Raw genomic sequence first — 18,502 nt, 5'->3', positions numbered from 1 at the left:
GTGTTCTCACAGATAAGACATGAATTTCTGAGTGAGACCATGAGATGGTGCTATGTGCCTAAATTGGGATCTTTTCTTTAGAAAGAAAATCATGCTATAACACATGTTGCAAGTAACACATATCACTGATCTCCAACTCATGTTCAGTAATACTCTGAACTCTTTGATTTTCCCGCTTTTTTTTTTTATTACATTATTGATCTTGAAAAAGTTTGTTTTTTTTTTTTTTTTTTAAGGAAATTTTTTATGAGAAAGCTGCAGCTTTAAAAAAAAAACTAACTCTTTTTACCCACTTCTTTCCTCTTCAGCCCCATAAGGAGATTCACCCATACTGCTTAGCATTCACCTACCGTGCACAGTGATTCAGCTTATCTTTAGTCTGCACGACTGAGAGGGTGAATCTCCGGCTGCAGCGAACAGGCCTTTGCAATAGATTTACGTCACTTTCTCACGGCACGGAGCAGCGGTAGGAAACGGCACTGGGATATGGGCTAGCGTGGCACAGACCAGAGACCCGTGAAGCTTTCAATCTGTGTGCCATCACAACGCATCAGCTCAATACCTCATTCCTGCTACCAGCCTGCACACACGCAGACAAGTACTTGGAGAGCTTTCAGCAGCCTGCCTAAACACTGCAAGGTCAACACTAGTGGAGTAGGAGACAGAATTTAAACAGGGTGCCAGTTCAGTGTGAATGATTGAGAGAAGGTAGGAGGGGTGACAAGTGGGCAGGTTTTTTTTTGTATCTTCTTAGATCAGTCTTCAACAGGTCATAATCTTTTCTCAGAGGCCCTATATGAAGACTTATATCGGCCCACAGTACTTATATATAATATTTTGTATTTTTTGTATTTATTATAAGGATCCCCATTAGCTGATGCCTAGACGACCAGCTAGTCTTCCTGGGGTCCAAAACGACAATAGTGTTTATATAGTGTAAATCATATAGTGTAATGATCAGTGTTCCTTCATAATATTCACTGTCGCACTATTAATTATTCGTAGTGTTTTGACCACAAATAAGAATTTCTATATAAATGTACCTGGACCACTTGCAAAATTGTTGCAATTAATCATTGTATGGACACCCTTTATTACCATCAAGCTGTGCCAAGAAGTGACCTGAGTCAGCATATTTTATTTATTTATTTATTCAAAGGCGTCTTACACTTAAGCTCTGTAGCTGGGGATTTCCTCACTAAAAAGAATGAAGAGGCCAGAGTCTAACAGTCTATAGGAGCCCTGGGTAATTAGGGGACACATCCAGCCTTTACAGATTTCTTTCCTCAGATTTACCTGAGGCAAAAAATACATTTTGTTTTCTCACTGATAAGAGAAACACAGTTTTTTTTTTCTGATTTAATCCTGCAGGCTTAACTCGCTATACCAATCAGGTGTTGTGTCTGCCCATGGTGTAGGAATTTGTGAAATTGCTGAGGTGTGAAGAGTTATTCTTGGAAAAATAGTTTGTAGACACACGCTCACACATCATCTCCAGCTAGTTTTTGTAATGGAACAAGCCTGTGGAAACATGAGGATGCTAGAGAGGACTGTAGCTGCCATTCATCTATGCTGGCCAGAGGCCCAGAGAGAAAAGGGTACGCAATGAAAAGGACTGGCTTTGCTGCATTGTTTTTTGGGAGGGAAACAAAGAAGAACTGTTTGGCTAGCTGACGTAGATCTATTTCTTCTGGGAGAAATGATTAAAAAAAAAACACCTTTCACAGTGTGATACACCTCAGTAATGTGCAGGGCCTAAACCCATTTCCAAATCGTTGCTTTTTTCCAGGACCAATTCTGCTTTTCATCTTATCTACCACTTCTTTCCCCTCAGCCCCTTCTATTTTTTCTCTCCCCTGAATGATTTACACATACTGCCACTCAACTGTCCCTTTTCCCATTTAGATAGTTCTGCTGTGTTTCGATATACACACGCTGAATGGGGCTCGGTGCAAAGACATCTGAAATGGATCCCAGATCTTGTCACACTTTTGACAATGTTTGTCAAAGTCATCCATAATGCATGGTGAGGCCTCCAGATGTACGTATGAGCCTCCTTCTTTGTCTCTCTAAACTCTCTTTTAATTTCTTGTCATTTTATGCCAACTTCTATCCTCATGGGGGAGCTGTGATCTCTTATTCCAAGCCACGTTAGAATAAAATATTACTATACTGGTGCCTTACAGCATGAGACTCAGCACACACTCAATCATTACTCACATATATTACATTTGACCCCTGAAGGAAAATCTTAATTGCAAGAGAGTGCTCTTTTCACCGCCTGTCTTTGTTTTTTTGACAGTGCAAGCAGTGTGTGGCAGATAGAGTGGCCCTGTTATCACACCCTCCTAAAATGTGAAATTGAAGGATTATACTAAGTCCTAGCAGAGTGGTTGTCTTCTCCACAGCTATTTCATGGATTTCAGCATCCCTCTGACTTTGGCTAGGCCAAAGATAATGTGTCTCAGCTGCAAAGGTAAAGGCTTTTTGTGATAGAAATCACTGGTGTTACAGTTTTTTTGAGTTTTTTGACGAAGAGCATGTGTACACCCATACTTGTAAACCACCTCATGCTTTATATTCCTCTGTAAAGATCGCATCTCAACCCCTTGCCCTTAGTTCCCCAAGACCTTCTAAAAGATTAATCCTATCACTTAAATCCAGACTTGGCCAGAACTCTGACAAAAATGGTCAGTTGTGTCGTAATATTGTCGGAGCCATGCTGTCTGGTTTGCCTGTTGCCATTTGGGCTGTGAGATGAACAGGCGGATCGGCATGAGAACACAGGAGGGGGGAGAGACAGAGAGAGAGAGAGAGAGAGAGAGAGAGAGAGACGGAGAGAGTTTGCAGGGAAGAGTAGAGCGCAAGAGAAAGACAGGCTGTGTGGAGGAAGGCAGGTCTCTCAGGCACAGCCCAGTGCGTTGGATGGGAGCTAGGAGAACAGGCTGATACAGAGACTCAGTAGGAATGCAGAGACACATTTGATACTTTACATAGGAATATGTATAATCACAGACTTTGGCGTGTTAATCAGCATTTAAAATACATGAACAAATTAAATTACAAATAAAATTATGACATGGTATTTTATGGGAGGAAAGGGAGGACCAGAATTGCAATTTGAGAGTTTAAAGAATTCAGTAATGATATACTGTATCATGTTTTGTTGTTTGTTTTTACATACACACATAACATAAACCAACTTTGTTGATAATGAACCCTGAACCCCCCACCACCACCACCCAAACCTCTAAAGAACCAACACATTCTCACTCCCATCTCGTAAAATACGGACGCTTGGTCAGGTGCCTTTGTCGTTGTTATTGATGCTAAAAGTCTGCTTTAGCGTCATATAACGCTGGCTTTAAGCTTTAACTAAACGCGCTTGGTCGGGACTATTGGCTTCCCTTTTGACACAGTTAGGTTAAGGAAAAGCTCGTGGGTGGGCTTACGTTTCTGTGACTTGTGAGAAGAACGGGACGGTTGAGTTTAGGAAAAGGTCGTGGGTGGGCTTACGTTTCCGTGACTCCGTGACATGTGGGAATAACGGGCCGGTTAAAGAAGAAAGCGGCTTCCGTGACACGCGGCAATAAGGGGACGGTTAAAGACACACGCGGGACATGAACCCTTCCTGGGTGAAAGACCAACCTCCCTACGCGGAATTTCCCCCTTACATAGGCTACTATTTGCTAAACCTTGTGTAGCTGCTGCTCTCCCCGGTACGTTCTACAAACGCAACAGCCAATGTTCAAACGTCCGTATTTTACGAGTTTGGAGTGAGAACGGGTTGAAAGAACAAGCGGTTATGGCTAGTGGATGGATGGACTATAGTACACATTAAAAGACGTAGTGCGTGGTGTGGGCAACCTTGTGTTATGAACATTAAATGAGTTATCCTGTTACCATATGGCGTTATATTACCACTGACAAATGCATCTTTATAAATTAATTTACTGGTCATTTACTGGTGCTCTTTTGTTTCCATCTCTGTGATACAAGCTACAGGAAAGCTTTTACCATTCATTATTTATGTCAACAAAGTAAAGTCAATAAAAAATGCATTTTTAAAGCATAGCTGTTATATTTTTGTTACTTAGCCAACATATACCTCATACTGTGAAAAGCTAAAATTGGCCAATAGTATCAGGCCAGCTGATGTATCGGTCAGGGCATAGGCGTAATTTACAGGGGGGATGGGGATGTTACAACCCTCCCCCCACCCCCCAATAATCAAAACTGGCCAGTGCAACTCACCCCAAAAACCTTACATAATTTCCTTTACATAAATAAAGGCATTTGCACCATAAATGGATGCAGAAAAGGCACAAATTGTTGCAGAACAATTCACCAGAATGCAGAAAATGAAGTGATTGACACTCAAAAATTCAATTTTTCTCAAAAGTGGAGATCTCATACTCCCCCACCCCCAAAATTACACCCTTGGGTCAGGCTGTAGTTGAAGCAGTTTAACCTGGATTATTCATAAGTGAAATAATAAAAATGTCATTAGACATAAAAGAGAAATAACGGCTTTATTTCAGCATCAAAGACAGAATATTCAGGCCATTAAAACATTGAAGACACTCTTGAGTAGCATGCATAACATGACTTCTGCCTCAGCTCATATGTTTGTGATCTACTGTATTTATCATGTTGGAAAATGTCTTCCATGTTCACTCAGAAGCTGCAGTGGTGGAGTGAAGCTGTAGACCTGTTTCCCTCCTCATCATAGTGCACATAGTGGTAGAGGGAATTAGCAGCAGGGGAAGTTTGATGACAGTCTGCTCTCTTTCGCTCTGTCCTTATTCACCCCCATGAAGCTCTGCATTATTGATAAAACTCACAGGGCTTCCCCAATTCCCAAAGCTGACTTTTGTCACAGTTTAGTCAACCGTGAGAAAAGTACGCCTTGAGAGAGGCTAGAGGTAACGCACTTATATCTGGTGGGAGCATGGAGGAGGTTCATGCTGTCCAACATCAGAATCATACAATCTGCACAGAGTATTGTTTTTTATTGTGTGTATAAAGCAGCAACACTGTTGTGAGAATGTCCTTATTTTTCTTTTCTTTGTTTCTTAACCTACCCTGCTTGCACACTTGTTTATCTGTAGCGTATCGCAATGACAGCACCATCAGTCCTTTATTTTCCATTCTTGTGGTGGAGAAAGGGAATATTAAAGGTACTATACACTTTGAAAAATAAGTTACATTTCAAAGACGAGTAGTCAGAAACTATGTCAGATTGCCGTTGAATAATGGATGAACAGTGGCATATTGATATTCAGTTTCTGATCTTTTCTCTGGAGATTGTAGGCTATTACCAACAAACAGGAGTTACTGTGCATTGGTTGCCTATATGGAGGATAGAGGATAATACATGAAAAACTCATTCCTTGAAAACAAGTTTGGATCTCATTACCCCCGCCAGAAAACTCCCTGTGCCTTGTTTTTAGCCATGTGTGCAACATGTTCTATGGATGGCAATGTCAGTTTTTGTAATGGTCCACCATTGTTGTCCTGACTGGAATATAACTACTATTGTACAACTATTGGACTGATGTGCCATGAAATTTGTTACGGACACTCATGGTCCCCAGAGGATGAATCTTTGACTTAGGTGATCCCCTGACTTTTACTCTAGCACCATAATGAGTTTTTTTATAAAACGTTTCGACAACTGTTAGAGAGAATATTTGGTACAATCATTTATGTAATGAATGTATATGTAAAAATAAAATAAAATTAGCGTCTTCAGTGTTACAAATAGCTTAATATGTACATTACTTCAACATTTGCTTATGACCAATATGCAACTTGCAATTCCCAACATACCGAATGCCTTTCCATTAGCCTTGGCTGTACTTTGTGTTTAGGGCTAATTAGCAATTGTTAGAATGCTAACATGCTAAACTAAGATGGTAAACATGGTAAACGTCATACCTGCTTAGCATTAGCATGTTAGCATTCTGACGTTTATTTTATCCAGCAGTGCCTGACACATGCATGAAACCTTACTACCCACCCAACAAAGTTTCTATCTTTTGTTTTCTCATTATGCATAATTCAGACTCTCCGTGAGACACTCTAAGTCATCCTGTTGAGCCTCTGTCCAGCTCCAGCCGACAGTTTTTGGTTATTCTTAACCAGACAGCTTGTTCTCGTGTAACCAAATTTGGGAAATAATTTTTTTTTAAATCATGCAAGCTTGTATGGTCTTGTCAAAGTTGTAGTTTGGCCTGGAAAACAAGGTGTCAATTCCAACCAGCAAGCTAATTCCTAAAAGTAAGGGCGGCAGGGACATCTATCACTGTCAACTCCTTTTACCACAACAACACATAAGCACCTATAATCTTATAATAAAAAATTAGTTCAACATAATTCTGTCTTTTTCATTTTTTCATGTATCTATGTTTGCCTCTATAAAATAGCTAAAGCATGTTATGGCATGCTTTACCCAAAATAGCAGAGCAGTAGAGTAAAAACTTTCCTTTTTTCCTCTATTTAACTTTTGGCTCCATGCACATGTACTGGTAATTGTATTATAAAGTAGAAGCGTAATACTCCATCACTGTCATACCCATAATCCCAGTAAATAAGGCCCTGTTGGCTATGATGGCTGTGTTATAGTATATACTCCTAATACAAAGTCGTCTACTAGGTGCAGCTTGATGAACGATGACTTACTTTTTGTCTTGCCTAAAGACCTTAAGAATCAGCAGATATTACAATCAAAACTTTTCAGGAAATCCCCTAAAGTTATTTTCAAAGTTGTAAGAATATACCGGTAGTATGTTGTTCCTCTAAAATAGACTTGTTTGTTTCGGAGAGGATAACAGAGCTGCGCAAAAGTATGCTGGAATTTGAGTTTGTACTCTGATGCTGATTTACATCCTCCCATCAAATACTTGAAATGAAGAAAATGTTTCCAATGAAGGAAATTAATTCACCACTGAGCTCAGGCAATATTAAAAACCCATTTATATGCGGTACACGTCTGTTGTTTTCCACTCGGTTTGTTTGTCTGTCAGCAGGATTACAGAAAAACTACTGGCCTGATTTTCATGAAACTTGGTGTAAGGGTGTAGCATGTTGCCAAGGACGAACCCATTATATTTTGGAGCGGATCTGAATCACTAGCCTGGCTCCGCCCTCCTACGTACTTCTGCTCAATTTTCATTTCCCTTCAGTACTCAATCTGGGTTTGCGGTATATTCTTGGGTTTTCTCCGGCCAAATATTTGGCGGTCCAATCAGCGAACAGAGGGAGTGGCTGAGAAAGATGATGTTGAGGACGTGCGCTAGAAAGATGCGAGCAAAGCCATTCGGTTCGTTGTGGCAACGTTGCTGAATATCCAGAAGTTAAAGCCCGAGCAAGAACAATATTTGCTGAGTTTTGTTGGTGGCCGTGATGTTGTGGCCCTCCTCCCCACGGGGTTCAGGAAAAGTTTGATTTTCCAGCTCACTCTGTTAGTGGTGAAGGAGTTGGCTAAGGCTAAGGCTAGCGATGCTAATGCTAAATATAAGCCGATAGTTGTCGGTCTCCCCTCTTGTTGAACATGCGCATGACATATGTCACGACCAAATGTTAGCGATTGGTTGTGGCAGATCCAGAGTGGCTCTGGGCAGAGCCAATAGTTTTAAACTTCAACAGAGTACCCGCCTTCAAGGAAGTTAACTTGTCAATGGAGAGTGGCCAGACTCTCTGTACAAATGAAATGTACGAGAGTCTGGTAGGACCAGGCTACTGAATACACAAATTATTTTTTCACTTTCGTTAACATTGCAAGATAGGGCATTTGTGCTGCATTCATGTGGTGTCGGAATGATCAGAAAAATGTGTTCCCGACTGGGAAAATTCACACTGCATTAACATTGTGAGATAAGGCATGCCTTGGTGGAGGCCTGCGCTCTCAAAGTGCCCTTCTAGTTAAATTATTTTTTATTTCTTTTACTTAACAAAGCAAGATATAATTTTTTTTTAAATTAGTCACCACATTATTTGAGTGTTATGCACGACCACAATTTGACTGCGCTTGCTATAAAAAGTAAGCAGCATCTCTACAGTATCTCCGTGTATTTGTAGGGCCTAAGCTTTCACAATGATTGAGATCAGATATCCTGCTGTTTCATGTTAACCAGCATGATCCTTGTGTCAGTATGTGCTGTGCTGCTGGTAATATCCAATAAGTAGGCAAATATACACAAGATTTACCATGGCGATAGGAGGAGGGATGTTGTATGCATGTTAGAGCACAGGATTATGTAGCTCAGGCTCAAATACAAGGGATGTGTGGGATCTTTTAAACACTGCCTGTAAAAGTGCTACCAACAGTGACCGAAGCTATAATAGAGATCCTTGTTTCTACTTAAATATGCTTTGCTCAGCAGGGAGGAAGGTAATATTCATATATATAAATAAACAGATCTTGTGACCAGTGTTATAATGTCGTTGTGCCACTCTTCCTAATAGAAAGCTTAATTCTACAAACAACACAAACACACAAATACACATCATATTAATGATAATCCAGCTCATGGGAGAACACGTGTGTGTGTTTGTGTGTCTATCCCCTCTGTAGCCGTCGGGCCAGCTGGCATATTGCTTCTGTGATTTTGTCTTTCTAATCGCGTCATGGGGAAGCCGACCGTATAGGAGCCTCATATGTGCACGGTTCTGCCACAATAGGCCAAGCTAATTTAACGAGAACCCACTTTGTTTTAATTTACCTCAGTAAACATCAACAGATGACCCCTAATCTGTCTTTGTGTCGCAGCACCAGATGCAGGGTTGAACATGTGGAGGCAGCATTTTCTGCAAGAGGGCCTGTGAAATGAGACATAGTCACATGCTAATTGCTGCTTTGATAGGAATGACTCATATTAGATGAAGAGAAGTGAGAACAAATCCCAAAATGCAAAATGGTTTCCATTTTTCCATGTGAACCATGTAGATTAAATCAGTTGTTTTTGTACCACCGTTGTTCTTATCATATGTTGATTTTTAATATAGTTGTGTATGCTCTTGCGGCATTTTAACTCTACCTTATAGTTCATGCCATTGCAATGCCCTTGTTACATGATAACTTGAATTAACTTTATTTAACTTACTTAACTAGTTAGTTACTGTTGCTGTACCTTTCAAGTTTTCTATTCTCAGACAGTACATATACAGTTTATAATGTCAACGGGCAGATTGTCAATCGAAATGTGTTGTAATTTCCGAAACAGTGGGTCCATTTTTTCCCTCAGAGGTAGACGAGAAGACGGGCTCTCATTACTAGCCAGCAACTATCGGTTTTGTTGGCTGAAATAACAACTGTCCCAAGCAGATTTCATCATCCAAACTCTCGCTCTTACTACAGTCCTATGCACATTGTTTCAACATGTGAATACATTCAAATGTTGTGTCCATGATGACCCAGGCATTGCAAATCACTGTCCTTTCTCATTCAGTTCATTTCATCTGGGATGTTTGGTATTATAGACTTGAGACCGGTGTTGGAATTACAGTATTCAGACCTATAATAACAAGACCCTGTGTGCATAATCTCTCTGATTTACTCTTTATGAAGCTCGCTCTTCCCATCTGAAAAAGATAGTTCACACTCATTACAATATATGCAGTGCTTCAGAAGCCCAGGTTGTGAACATAAAACAATATTGAATTTCAGTGTAAGCGCTGTAGTTCTTCATCCGGTGCCCTCTTTTCATTAAGTCCAGGTTTGGTTAAATGAACACTACCAGATCTCGGGCAGTGCAATAATCACCATTGCTCATTCTAGAATGCATCTCATTTCCCTTTTCCTTTTTCCACTTTGTGCCATGTGAAATTATTTGTCTCTGTCGCCCTTTGCGGGAATGGAATGACACCTCCTGACAGAATTTTTGTCACCATTAGCGATGTCCTTTCCGAAGGTTTGTGTCAGATTAGGGAGAAGTAATTGGTGACACAGCATCATTGAGAAATGCACACTTTGGGCCTCCAGACTTGCAGATGACAAAGTGGCCTTCTGAGAGTTTAAAAGAGCTGCAAATGCCCTTGTCATGGCTGTATGTTTGCAGTATGCCGTTTCTCAGTATCATGGCTCAGATGTTTTCACCGTCTGGAAAATTTATTTATTTTTTACTTCATTACTTTCATTTGCATGTAAACATTAGCTTCTATTAGAAGGTTAGAGTTATGGGACCATAGGACTGTATAAAATAGCATGTATATGGCTCATATATAAGTAATTCAATTTAAACAGCAGCCTTACCCTACTACCTCTTGGGAAATAGAACAGTGTGTTGTACATGATGTCACATAATATGTGCATGACCCTGATGCAGCAACCTACTTTTTACAAGAAGTTTTCATTAATGCCATTTGATTTTTTGTGTAAATTTAGTTTATAATATTTTGACCTTTTTGTATTTTCACTGTACCCAATTTGTATTGTAAGGTACATTGTGAGAACTGTATGCAAACTCAGAGGTGCAATGATATGAGCAGAAAGAGGGAAAAACAACATTCAGACTGAAGCAAATTTCAATGGAGAGTGCTTTTGTAATTGAGATCAAATCATTACATTACATGTCATTTAGCTGACGCTTTTATCCAAAGCGACTTACAATTGCTATATATATCAGAGGCCACAAGCCTCTGGAGCAACTATGGGTTAAGTGTCTTGCTCAGGGACACATTGGTTGATGTATCGCAGTGGGAATTGAACCCAGATATTCCACGCCAAAGGCATGTGACATATCCACTGCGCCAATACCACATACACATTTGTAGTTTTGAAGGGAAACATGGGACCTCATTTCTGGGGTGGTTGTATACCTTTACAAGAAAATGAGGACAGAGAGATTAGTGGCTTCTTGTGTTTGCATTGACCTTTAGAACCATTTGAACTAATATAATTCACACTTGGTTACAAATAGTTCCAACATTTTTTTTACAATAATTTAAAAAGTCAAGTCCATTTAAATGTCTGATTAAAAAAATGTCAAGGCAGTGAACTCAGATCAAATGGCAGACTGACATATTTTTGTTTCAGAACCCTGAATGACGTGTATTTCAGCCTATGGGGAATTGCCATTAGTGTCTCAAACTGCAGCCTGGAGGGCAATAGGGTATCCCAGGTGGTCATACTTCAGGCTGTGCATATCTGAGTTGAAGGGAGCATTTTTATCCATTGAACCATAAAGTTGAAAAAGACGAAACACAGCTAATGCAGCTGTAACTACACATCAGCAGTGGAATACGTCCTTGCATGCTTGCAGTTATTGTTTCATTTCCTGTCATCTTTTATACACAGAAGATTAACTGGTGTGACCTCAGCGGTAAAATGGCTGCCGAATGTGCTGACCGCTTATCATATTTTTGATGATGCCACAGGGGAGGGGCCGGCACCAACCCCTGATTTACACCTTTAATGTCTCCTGGCCGTAAACATTCACCCTCCACCACAGTGTTTTAAAGAACTAATGATTTAGATGAATCAGAGACAAAGTGCTGAAGGTCTCCTTTCTACTGGGCCACTGCCACAAAGCAGCCTGCTGAGTCAGGACTCTGAATAGACAAACACATCATTTACGAAGCTCATCACAAACTGCACAAGACGCAGTCCTCAAAGGACGAATGCTCGGCTCTGATTAAGCAGTCCGGAGTGAGGTGGACCGTATGCTGCTAGTGTTGGGATAAACTCTATTCATAAGGATTCCCGACATTTTGTTAAAATAAAATGTTCTGCAACAGCCCACAGTGGAAAGTTTAAATTTTGAATAATTAAATTGGAGGTGCTTATCATTGTTAGGGTCAAATAGAGGAACACAATGTGGTCTTATTTCTGCTTCTGTTCAGTTTATGTCAAATCAAGTAGTAGCTTTTAGGAGCTAAGAGCCCACAGGTGGAGAAATGTAATTGGAAATGTCAAGCATTTCTGTTTTTACAGTACAAGACCAAACACAATCTCAACTGTCAGTTGTCAGAAGTGGAAAAAATAGCACCAAGTTGACACAATCTGAAAAGACTGAAGCAAACGCTACAATTGTAACAATCAGTAAACTTGTTATGGAGAGAGGAGCGACTGAGAGGCATGAGGAACATGAAAGAAATATGAAAACGGCTTTATCAAATTGCTCAGCCATGAGTTCCTGCCACAAGGTTTCCTCGTAACATTAGACCTGTACGTCTGTGTGTGCGTTTGCATGTGTACTTTACCTCTTTATTATGCACTTGCAGTCGGAGAGCTTGCGCTCACACATTTGTCTTTGTTGGGTGTGTTATTACCTTCGGGAAAATCCATCACACTGCTTAATTCAGCCAAGTAATCACCCGCTCAGAGTCATTTCTTGTGCTTTCCTAAACTGCAAACAGAACGCCGTAGCATACTCAGCACATTGTTTTTCTTAGGGCCTAACCAATCGGCATTCATCAAGCCATGTGTTGACCCAGTCAATGCACAGCCGGCTGGAGATATGAATGAGGGAACAACTTGAAAAATACATGTGGGTTATGCACTACTTTTTGCGGTTCACTCTTGACCCCGCAGACACAGTCAGTCCACAGACAGGCTCCTGTATCTTTTAAGACGGCTATAAATGATTCAAACGCTCTGTAGCTGCTTTATTCCCCAGTGTGGTACGACTGTGGCTGAAATATGGATCGATGCACCGCACTGTAATGTAGATGTATTAGCGGGTTGTGAGGGTGTGAGAAATCCTTGAATACTGTGGGCGATATCACCTTGAACAACTACAGCAGTGTTTAGCAATGGATATGCTGGTTACATAACTCACAAACATGCACCGTTTACACAAACCACAAACAAAACCTAACAGCAAATGAGATCAGAGAAAGCAGATAAACTAGGGGAGCCATTATCCTAGCTGCAAGCAGAGCCAGATATGCCAGGAATACAGACACAGTATTACATTAACTCTGGATTTGATTTGTCTGATAGACTTAGATATTTCCTCTTGGATACATTTAATGTCACAGTAGTTTAGCAGTTTTGACATTGTGCAGGCAAAGCACACTACCACCACTAATACAGTACAGTGTGTCAAAGTAATGCATGTGTGTGGGCGTTTGTGCTGTCTGGCAGGTAAACAGGTCACAGTTAAGATGTAAAGACAAGACACTCAATGGAAGAAACATTAGGGACTGTCTTTGTGAAAAAAAAACACATTAGGTGAATTCACGCAAAACCCTCCAATGATTTTACATGTCAGTGTCAATATACTAGCCCCTGGGAGTACTACAGCCTTTGGCTCTGGCATAGTTTTGTCAAGTTTGAATAAATAATACAAGTGACATCACCCAGGTATCTTAGCTTATGCTTGGAGACCCCAATTTTTTTAACAGCATTAAAAACTGGGGGGGCATGCATTTACCAGGCATGGAGGTTCTAATGAAATATGCTTTTTAGTTGCATAAAGTGAAGTGTAAGACCATTTTGGAAAATCTGGGCATGCGCTGAATCAGTTTTGACCAATATTTTTTTTTTTTAGATTTGTCACTCCCAAGTCCCCCCGACATTATGGAAGGGAGATACTAAATTCCTGAAGTACGCTTTTATAACTGTGTACCTTGAGAAGCTACTTTGTCAGACATACAACAGACGAGCAACAGATGTATTCTGTTTAAAGTGCAGCGAAAATAAAACTACTTTGCTTTGATAAAGAATCAACAATAATCAGTCAATAAAAGTCAGTAATTGGCCTGTTTCTATCATGCCGTCAACAGCAGCGATCTGATTTCATGCTGTGCGCGCCACTACCAATGAAAACTATTACAGTGTTTAGAGAGGTAATTACAGAATGGAAATGAATAGTATCACAAACACTGTTTGATTTCATAAAAAATCTTACGGATTATAGCTTTTAATTTTATGCTCTTTTTTTTTGTTTCAGACTTAATAGTTTTTGTGTATTACATTAGTTTGTGAAATGTCATTAGGTTAATGAAACACAAATATATTTTTTTGTTTATTGGCATTGTCAACCAGGACAGGTGAGGAATTAAAGAACAATATTTTAATTAACAAACATCAAGAAGGTCACTCTATATCACTCACAGAGACGATGTCTTCAGTATTTCGATGTTCGGTGTACATACTGTATTTCCTGTGATGCTGAAGTGTTTTAAAAATGAGGAAACAAGATCCGCTGTTTTCAAATTTAGCTCTGTCCCTCCGATCATAACCCACTCAGCAGTCAGCGGACCTCATGGGGTGTGGTATGCGTATCATTAAACAATGAACTGTTAAGAGCACATCAATCCAACACAACAAGAGAAGTGAGACGCCTCTCCTTTGCACGTTGTTAAGCCAAAGTCATTCGAGTGCATTGATAAGGCCGTCTGGTGAATGACTAGAATGAATAGTTAGCAGTGGCTGCAACCTCATTACAAGGACAAACCGCGTACAGCAGGAGGCTGATATCTTTGGCACAGCCCCACTCCGCTGTTTCCAATTTGAATTTGAGAAGGGAATAATGCTTAATGCCTTTCCCCGCGTTGATATTGGCTTGTATTGGACAGCGACCCGTGAAATGAATATTTTTGTGAGATGAGATTTGTTATAACAAAGAGGAAGGCCTGCTTTTCCAGCCGACCGAGTAAGACCCGACACAGGAGAGTAGAGGTATTGTATGTTCAGGACATGGAGAGCTCAGAGACTGATAATACCTGAGAAAAAGGATGGAGGAGGGAGAAAGGAAAGATGAAGAAGAAAGGCAGGATTAAAAGGTAGATTGTTGTGACAAACAGCAGGATAGCTGACTAAGACTAGGCTTACATAAGATTTGCCTTTTGATCTGATTGAGCATTTAGCCATAATATTAAATATTTGGATTAGAATTCCTCATGGGGGCGACAGAAACTACGCACTATAGCTTTAAACTGTTATGGAGGTGTGTGGTATGATCTGCATATTTTATAATACAACTGCACATTTTGTAGACATGCAATGAAAGTTCTGTACATTGTAGTCAAACATTTCTTTAATTGTAGGAAAGGTCATGGCTTGAAGCAGGTGTGTGATTGGGGAACGTAGCAAGCCGGCAGAAAAGTTCCCGCACACAAACATCATTTTTGGCAGCAGCCGTATCAATTTTGTTCCCGATTTTTATTGTAGCAGAATCTCTGACTCTTTTTGTACCTTTTATTATTTATTTCTGTTACTTTCTAAACTTATCTGTATTTATTTCCGGTGTTTCTATCGTACTGCTGGAACAACCAAATTTCCCCGATGGGAATCAATAAAGGTGTGTTTTATCTTTTAATAATAATAATTCATATTCTCAGTAATAGTTCAAAGTAGAATTGTATATAATTTTACTTCTAACTTTTCTTTTTACAGTTTAAAAATACAGAGAACACATGTCTTGCTTTTGGTGATGAAGTTTTTCTAAGATGGATTATCATCAATTTCTTCTCTCAATTTCTGGGCACGCAGGGGCATTATTAGAGTCTTCCTCTGGACAAACAAACTGACTTCCTGCTGGCTGCCTGCACACATGAATGGCATGAAAGGCTTTCAGAGATTTTGGGGATTTGTGACTCAAAGACTAACTGTGGCCTCAATATGGTGTGCTTGTATGTTGCATCAGCTTTAATTTCAACCAATTGTAATATTGATAGTGAAAATGTGTTGATTCCTGTGGTGCTTATTAAGAAATACTGTGTAAAGAGGTTATATAGACAAAATAAAAAAATATAGACAGTGAGTTACATTCGTGAAAAAACTGAACATCACAATTCAAATATATATAGACAAGTGAAAGATTAAAAATAGTGCTGTGCAAATATTAATCCAACAGGTATCATCCTATCAACCCATCTGACAGAAGCACAGCCTCATTACAAACCCAGACAGCCCATCCCCTCCTCTGTGTCATCCTGTTCTCTTTCATTTTTTGAACGTGGCAGGGAACAATATCAGTGTTATGCATGTACCCTCCTTTCCGGTAAAGGGGGAATGAATTTTTTCAATGGGCTCATAAATTCCTGCACTACCTGGTTGAGCACCGTTAGAATGCACGATGGTTGGCTGGCCCGGCTCTCTTGGCCGAGAATATAGATCTGGATTGACAGCTGCTCCGTCCTGTCTGCCACTGTTAATCATTGAAGGATTTGGGCTGCCGGCAAGCAGCTCTGCCAAGCGACCTTGAGCCCTGCTGGGGCAGAAGGACTCCAACTAAAAGCCTGCTCCCCTGTTGCAGCAAGCAAGCAAGAGGCACTTCAGCCAAATGACTCAATTGCCCCATAAGAGAGATTGATAGTTATCTAAATGTGCCACATTGTTGGAGTGTATTCCCTTTGAAATTTGGCATTCATGTGTCAACATGGTGAGTTTGGTAATCATACTCTGTGTGGAAAACTTGGCCAGTTATGTAACTTCAATGTACCATCATTTACTGTGCAGTCCTTTGTTCATGAGCTCATTTGTACGTCTTTTACCTAAAATTCTTTAGACTTCTTTAGACTTTAGACTCTTTTACGCACTGTGTCACACATTATTGTTGACTGAGACAGCACATACAATCATTGACAGCGATAATGATGGCGTCATTCTGAAGGAAAAAACGACATATTTGAAAAGGGCTCTTTATGTGATGTCTGTATACTGTAGTTTATCCACAGCGACACTGTAGATAAGGACACAGAAGAAGCTGGAGAACGGGGGTGAACATGCAGTAGTAAAGCGAGGAAACGTATTAGCTGTCATGCTAGAGAGGAATGGCACTGAGATAGTGGAAGAGTCTGCTTGGTGCCAACTAAAAAAAATAAGCCTCTTACTATCTTTTGCTCTGTTGCTCTCCTCTGTCGCTCACCCATTCTCTCCATAACTCTCCATCTGTTTGGGTAAACGCTCAGTAAAAGAGAAGTCCAGGATCCAGACTCCAGTCCCGTATTTTTGCTCCAACCATGCTGTTGGAACCAGCAGCAGCAAATGCCTGTTTTGCCTGCCTCTCCTCTCTCCTCTCCCTCTCTCGCTGCGCGCTACTCTGCTCTGCTGCAGTGGATGGTCCTCACGCTGTGCTCGCAACTCGTCTCAGTGGAGGAGATCTGAGTCTCTCACTCGTCGTTTTCCCACCCTTCTTTTTGTTCAAGCCCTCATTCTTTTGCCCCCCTCCGCCCCCACCCTATACCCATTGTCAGAGGGTCTGGACAAATGTGAGGGAAAAGTCATAGGATAGACGAGAGAGAAGGGAAAAGCTCAGGAAGTGTTTAATCCAACATCTCCTGCACATATGACTGTGTTATGTTCTGCTGTCTCCCGGTGACAGAGAAGCTTGTGCCCTCAGATACCACCTGCTTCTAGACTCTGTGCCAGGTAAGTTCTTTCTCTGACTTCATGGTTTTGTTCTGTGTTTGATGTAGTGGGTGACAGAGGAGCATCTTTCACCCGTTTCTCTCTGACGGGGGGGTTTGACATGTTCTAAGGAGGAGATGACATTTTGGCAGAAGTTGTGTGTAAACAGGTCCAACATACAGTAGGGTATGGTCAACATATGGCATAGTGTGTGTGTGTGTCTGTGTGAAAAATCTGTGTTTTATATTATAACACTTGGGCTCTCTCAGCTTCCATCATATTTGCCAAAGAGCTCTGCAATGAATTCTGATCTACTGCAGCAACTTGAAATCGTTTTTTCTCTCTTTTTAAATATTGAGTCAGGATTAGCCTTGTTTACCCCTTTTTTACTGTACATGATTGGCATGTTTCACACACTGCCATCCATAATCCGATTTATGAGAAGGAGAAGTGGTAGCTTCTATTAACGTGTACATTTGGGGGGGGGGGTATAAAAAAGTGCAGTATTATTTTTATTTCTTGAGGGAAACCCTGTATACGTACTGTGCGTGGAGTACAGTGCAGCACAGATGATAACAAGAAGATTCTATGACAGCATTGTTGAGGGAGCATACTATACTACACTGTGTTTGCGTATGTGTGTCAGCATGTACGTGCGGGTGTGTGGGTGGCTGTATGCGTCGAAACTCTCATGTAGGGTTGAGCCCTGAGTGGGCAGTGTGTACGTTTTGTGAATGAAGTGCTTTTAATTTCAAGGAGAAAGTGCATGTGTGTGCACACACGTTTCCACTGTCATGTGTGCGTGTGTGTGTTTCCCTTTCAACACTACCAACCGTCTTTGTCTTCCTCGTCTGTGGTTGTGGCATCAGCATCACACGCTCACTTTTGTGAAACACTCGTCAACAGCACAGTACTGTCTCTTCATCAGGTATTGGGTGGCGTTCGACTGTGGGTGGTGACTTGGTGACGATTTACAACCTTGGTTCCCGGGTTCTTTCCCCCCTGGTGTAAATCAACCTGCATGGTGAAGCACGGAGCCACTGCAGCCAGTTAGAGGTGATGCTTTGGATGTTCATGTCCACTGCTGCACTGCAGACGGACTCTCTCCCACCAAAGCTGCTAACAGACTTTGTGTTGCTCAGCCACAGACAGCGTAGGCTTGGTTAGAGAGGCTCTTCATCTATTAGCCTGTGGTATTTG

The 18,502-nt window shown here is 40.8% G+C and overlaps 1 protein-coding gene across 5 annotated transcripts in view; it reads left to right on the top strand.

The window, feature by feature from the left end:
• dlgap2a (discs, large (Drosophila) homolog-associated protein 2a) overlaps positions 1-18,502 on the top strand; it is a 169,204-nt gene that overhangs the window by 29,839 nt on the left and 120,863 nt on the right. Inside the window, exon 1 of one of the 5 annotated variants that reach the window (XM_039787065.1) lies at positions 16,909-17,323. The exons of the other annotated variants lie outside the window; for them this stretch is intronic. The gene's annotated coding sequence lies outside the window, so the exon portion shown is untranslated. Of the gene's footprint in view, positions 1-16,908; positions 17,324-18,502 lie in introns of those variants that run through there. 5 annotated transcript variants of the gene reach the window in all.

Source organism: Perca fluviatilis, chromosome 20 (assembly GCF_010015445.1).
Source record: "Perca fluviatilis chromosome 20, GENO_Pfluv_1.0, whole genome shotgun sequence".
Lineage (NCBI taxonomy): Eukaryota > Metazoa > Chordata > Actinopteri > Perciformes > Percidae > Perca > Perca fluviatilis.
The sequence above is the reverse complement of the archived record's forward strand: the minus strand, read 5'-3'. Positions and strand labels throughout refer to the sequence as shown.